General features: G+C 38.8%; 1 protein-coding gene across 2 annotated transcripts in view; it reads left to right on the top strand.

Annotated features, from left to right (window-relative positions):
• LOC128697761 (uncharacterized) overlaps positions 1-6000 on the top strand; it is a 201383-nt gene that overhangs the window by 47247 nt on the left and 148136 nt on the right. The window lies entirely within an intron of this gene.

Here is a 6000-nt window from a genome sequence, read left to right as displayed (position 1 = left end):
TAAGGATCATACAGTGCCTGGAGCTTGGAAGGCATTCAAATTCAGTCCAAAGAAGGAGAGCATAGGTCCAATTCTCTATATCAAGAGCCCTTTGCTGACATCAAGGAACCCTCCATGAGGAGGTTTATTGCTTAAATTGTATCATATTACATGAGTTTTGTAAGGAAGATATATACATGTATGTATAGTGGAACCTCAGTTATCGGCCGTAATCTGTTCCAGAAGATCAGCCTAAATCCAAAAAGGCCGAAAACTGAAGTAATATTTCCCGTAAGAATTAATGTACTGTAAATCCAATTGATCCGTTTCAGACACCTAAAAATATTAACAAAAAATGCATTTTTTAAAGATTAACTATAGTTTTATATACAGAAAAAATGAAAAATAAATATAAAGCACAGATTTTAATGATAAATAAACATTACATACCTTTATTGAAAACTTGTTGGCATGTTGAAGAAGGCGAGGAGGGCAGAGGGAGTTGGGAATCCCCCTCCATAAGGACTTCAGGTATCAAAACCCTCTCTAGGGTTACTTCCCTTCTTTGTCATTTACTGCCCCAGTGCATTCATTACTTACCTTAAAATATTTGTAGTCTTAATGTAGGGTGAGAGGTGAGTAGTATTTATTTGTAGGAAGTCACTGTAGGCAGCAGTAGATGTAGGTACATGTATGTAGCTCCCCTGGGCTACACTACACAGCCATATTATTACCATGTTCACTGAGTTTAATCGTTTCTAACAACTACCTTTAGATGCCATTACAAACAAAGGAAGAAGTAATAAATAATTTATGCCGAGAATTGTAAACAAACGCTTATGAAGGGCAGTGACTGTGCCAGACGCCAGATTCACAGTTTTCTCTAACAGTGAATCAGAAAAATCATAATGTTTACTCTCCACCTGACTCGCCACTTGATAACATTGCATATTTATAAGCTATGTGCTATGTAACGTGTTTCTTATATAATTTTGAAGAAAATATCATAGATGGATTAATGAAAATGTCTATATTACCCTAAAATAAGACATTTAATATGCCCATGAGTGATTATTATTAAACATACATCGCATATAAACATTGCATGTTTTTATATACTATGTAACATGTTTCTTTTGGCCCACTGTGGCTTATTTTTCAGTTACACTCAGTAAACAACTACAAAAAACAATGGATTATGACGAAATGTTTGGATGAATGCGTGGAATGTTGCTCACCCACCCAGAGACAAAACCAGACTGACTCATGAACGTGGTCGGGTGAACGTGTCAAATATGGCTGATTTTCAAGTTGCCAGCCGAAATCCAGGACAGAATTTCAGCCAAAAAAGCAGCCGAAATCCGATTTGGCCGATATTCACATAGGCCAATATCCGGGGTTCCACTGTACTATACGTATATGTTGTTCATTGGGTTATTATATCACATTATATTTAGTGGGGAGGAGTAAGTGAAACTTGACATGCTTTTCCCACAGAGTTTCAAATTAAATGATTTAACTTTTTGTGGGTTAGGGTGGGTTGGATTACAACCCATCCTAACCCAACTTATCCTAAACTAACCTAACCCCTCTCCATTCCAAAACCCACTTAATATTGTTTACTTTAAACTATACATTGTTGCCAAACTCAGTGGAGCCTCTGTACTAGGTACTGACCAAAACAATATTTTCTCAAACCTTTTCATTAGACAAGTGAAATTTAATAAATGTATGGAAGAGGGTAAGGTACCTAGGGATTGGCAGAGAGCATGTATAGTTCCTTTGTATAAAGGCAAAGGGGATAAAAGAGAGTGAAAAAATTATGGGGGGATAAGTCTGTTGAGTGTACCTGGCAAAGTGTATGGTAGAGTTATAATTGAAAGAATTAAGAGTAAGACGGAGAATAGGATAGCAGATGAACAAGGAGGCTTTAGGAAAGGTAGGGGGTGTGTGGACCAGCTGTTTACAGTGAAACATATAAGTGAACAGTATTTAGATAAGGCTAAAGAGGTCTTTGTGGCATTTATGGATTTGGAAAAGGCGTATGACAGGGTGGATAGGGGGGCAATGTGGCAGATGTTGCATGTGTATGGTGTAGGAGGTAGGTTACTGAAAGCAGTGAAGAGTTTTTACGAGGATAGTGAGGCTCAAGTTAGAGTATGTAGGAAAGAGGGAAATTTTTTCCCAGTAAAAGTAGGCCTTAGACAAGGATGTGTGATGTCACCGTGGTTGTTTAATATATTTATAGATGGGGTTGTAAGAGAAGTAAATGCGAGGGTCTTGGCAAGAGGCGTGGAGTTAAAAGATAAAGAATCACACACAAAGTGGGAGTTGTCACAGCTGCTCTTTGCTGATGACACTGTGCTCTTGGGAGATTCTGAAGAGAAGTTGCAGAGATTGGTGGATGAATTTGGTAGGGTGTGTAAAAGAAGAAAATTAAAGGTGAATACAGGAAAGAGTAAGGTTATGAGGATAACAAAAGGATTAGGTGATGAAAGATTGAATATCAGATTGGAGGGAGAGAGTATGGAGGAGGTGAACGTATTCAGATATTTGGGAGTGGACGTGTCAGCGGATGGGTCTATGAAAGATGAGGTGAATCATAGAATTGATGAGGGAAAAAGAGTGAGTGGTGCACTTAGGAGTCTGTGGAGACAAAGAACTTTGTCCTTGGAGGCAAAGAGGGGAATGTATGAGAGTATAGTTTTACCAACGCTCTTATATGGGTGTGAAGCGTGGGTGATGAATGTTGCAGCGAGAAGGCTGGAGGCAGTGGAGATGTCATGTCTGAGGGCAATGTGTGGTGTGAATATAATGCAGAGAATTCGTAGTTTGGAAGTTAGGAGGAGGTGCGGGATTACCAAAACTGTTGTCCAGAGGGCTGAGGAAGGGTTGTTGAGGTGGTTCGGACATGTAGAGAGAATGGAGCGAAACAGAATGACTTCAAGAGTGTATCAGTCTGTAGTGGAAGGAAGGCGGGGTAGGGGTCGGCCTAGGAAAGGTTGGAGGGAGGGGGTAAAGGAGGTTTTGTGTGCGAGGGGCTTGGACTTCCAGCAGGCATGCATGAGCGTGTTTGATAGGAGTGAATGGAGACAAATGGTTTTTAATACTTGACGTGCTGTTGGAGTGTGAGCAAAGTAACATTTATGAAGGGATTCAGGGAAACCGGCAGGCCGGACTTGAGTCCTGGAGATGGGAAGTACAGTGCCTGCACTCTGAAGGAGGGGTGTTAATGCTGCAGTTTAAAAACTGTAGTGTAAAGCACCCTTCTGGCAAGACAGTGATGGAGTGAATGATGGTGAAAGTTTTTCTTTTTCGGGCCACCCTGCCTTGGTGGGAATCGGCCAGTGTGATAATAAAAAAAAAAAAAAAAAAATAATAATAATGATAAAGTGAAATTTAAAAGAAATATATAGTACACTTAAATCTAAAGCGAAGATTTATAACCAGATTACTGTAGAGTATATTGCACAATTTTATACATGAGATGTTAAAAGAAATGGTTTAAATCACAAATCATAAAATGGGGTTCAAAAAAAAAAAAGCATATGAAGTATTTGTACATTATGCTTATTGTGTGTATAGAATTAACCTTTAAATGGTCCAAATGTATATATACGTTCACTCGCGCAGCGCTCCGAATATTTAAAAAAAAAAATCATTTTTTTTATAGAAAAAAAGCACATTTTTTTAAGTATTTTAGAATAAAAAAAAAAATTTTAGGGTCAGTACTTATCAAGATATGAGGCTGAGAAGTTGGCACTGGATGCTCATGTGACAGCAACATCGAGTCCTGCCGCTTGCAGAAGTGTTGCCGATATACCTTTTTTTCTGTTTTTCATATTATTTTATGTAATTTTTATGTTCTGATAATTACAATTTGTAGTAGTTCTTGTCATTTGATAACCAATCTTTGTTCTGACACTAGTATTAGGTACTGAAATTGTACTCAAATTGTCAGAAACACACTGACAGGTGGACATTTACACCTGCCTTAGCCATTTACTATTGTCTTGGAATATATACAAAGTATTTATATGTCCCAGCAATGTTTTGGATATGTGGAAGTATATAATAACAATGAGGAGGAGGAGGAGGAGGAGGAGAAGAAGGAGGAGGAGTAGAAAGAGGAGGAGGAGGAAAAAGAGGAGGAGGAGGAAGAGAAGGAGGAGGAGGAGGAAGAGAAGGAGGAGGAGGAGGAAGAGAAGGAGGAGGAGGAGAAGAATAATACGTAATAATAATAATAGGTAATAATAAGTTCCCTTGAAGCATGAGAAACGAAGTCCACCCCTGACAGTGACATGATGAGATAACAACTGATAAGAGCTGACGTTTGATGAGCATACACGAGGGTGGGGGAGGGTGCAGCTGATAAGAAAAGATTAGAGGTGATATTTGATGAGCATCGCCCTCATTTTATTTTCGCTGGTACACAAACTTGTCTGTCTATTTGTCTGTGTCAAGCTCCCTGTCTATCTGTCTATCCGTCTAGCTCTATCTCAGAGAGAGCCACAAGACTGCGTCCTCATCACGTTTACTCGCATCTTCAAGCAGAGTATAGCACTTTGTCTGGATGTTTTGGGTTATCCTAGGTAATTTACACTATGTATACTTGTATTTTTGTGTACCTGTGAGACAGAGATAGACAGACAGATAGAAAGAGAGACAGATAGACAGAGACACAGATAGAGACAGAAGTAGACAGAGGTAGACAGAGACAGAGGTAGACAGAGACAGAGATAGACAGACCCTAAACTTGGGGTTAACATCACTTTCCTCTTAAAAGAGGAGTGTTAGTATGACATTACATCAGTGAATCCTTGGTGTTTGCCGCACTGTTTGCTCTAGCTGGCGCTCAATTTAATTGGCACTCCCACAAGGTACTAAGTGGTCCCAGATTTTTTTAATACCGCACACACTGAGTGTTAGGACCCATTCTATGCTGACAAGGCATCTCAGACCAATCGTGCCAAATTTAAAGGCAGGAAAAATAAAACATATGTACGTTTGGGGCGCTATGCGTAAGAACGTATATATACGTTTGGACCGTTTAAGTGTTAAGGAGGAGACTAAAGCCAAACTATTTGAAGAATTATGATTATGTTCCAGGAACATAAGCTATATTTACAGTAATCTGTACAATAAATTTTAATCATGGACAAGCACTGAATCCGTACAGATCTTAAAGCCCCAGGGAAATAAAAGGTAATCATGTTAATTAATTAAGGGAAGAGGCATTTCCAAGTCATTAAATCAAGAGCCCCATGTTGGCATCAAGGCACCTTTCTTGAAGGAAGTTCAGTAGTAAATTTAATAAAGAGGAACACTAAAGTTACTATTATATTGTATAGTAAGTAGATTACATCTGTAATATATTGACAAGTGGTCACTTAGCTTAATATCTCAGAACCCCTTCGGGACTGCCAGTATTTATAAAAAAAATTCTTAGGTTGAGATCACCTAGCACCATGAGCTTGGTTGTATTTGCTGGCTTCGGAGTTCTCTCAATAATACGCATTGTCACATTGGTAGTGGGTGACATCCACAAAGACCCTGGACCTTCCTGTGATTACTGTTCTAACTACAGTATTTAACCAGAGAAATCATTGCACTCTGGTACTGTCAGTTTCTCAAGCCTCCAGCTCCTCTTTATTGAGAGTACAATGCCTCTGCCCTCCATTCTTCTCATTTCTCATTATTTTGTAGCTGCTAGGAAAGATAATGTTGATAATTACTTTTTTTTATTTTAACTTCTATGAATGCAATAAGGTCTAGGTGATCTCCTTTTACAGTTTTATATGGTATACTCATCTTGTTTGAGATTTCATTTATGTTTTTACACATTACTGTGAAACGTGAGTATGTGAAATAATGGGATACTAGATGAAGAGTTCCAGCTGCAATTTAAGGATGAGGGAGATTAATAGTTGGATGTGGTGGTGGCATTTACTATAGATGGTTTTTGTTGATGTGGTGTGTAAATGGATGATAGGAAGGGGTGTTTGGGACAGGTAGCGAAAG

The sequence above is a fragment of the Cherax quadricarinatus genome, chromosome 68 (assembly GCF_038502225.1).
Source record: "Cherax quadricarinatus isolate ZL_2023a chromosome 68, ASM3850222v1, whole genome shotgun sequence".
In the NCBI taxonomy this organism is placed as follows: Eukaryota; Metazoa; Arthropoda; class Malacostraca; order Decapoda; family Parastacidae; genus Cherax; species Cherax quadricarinatus.
Note: the sequence above shows the minus strand (reverse complement) of the source record. Positions and strands in the feature narration are given on the sequence as shown.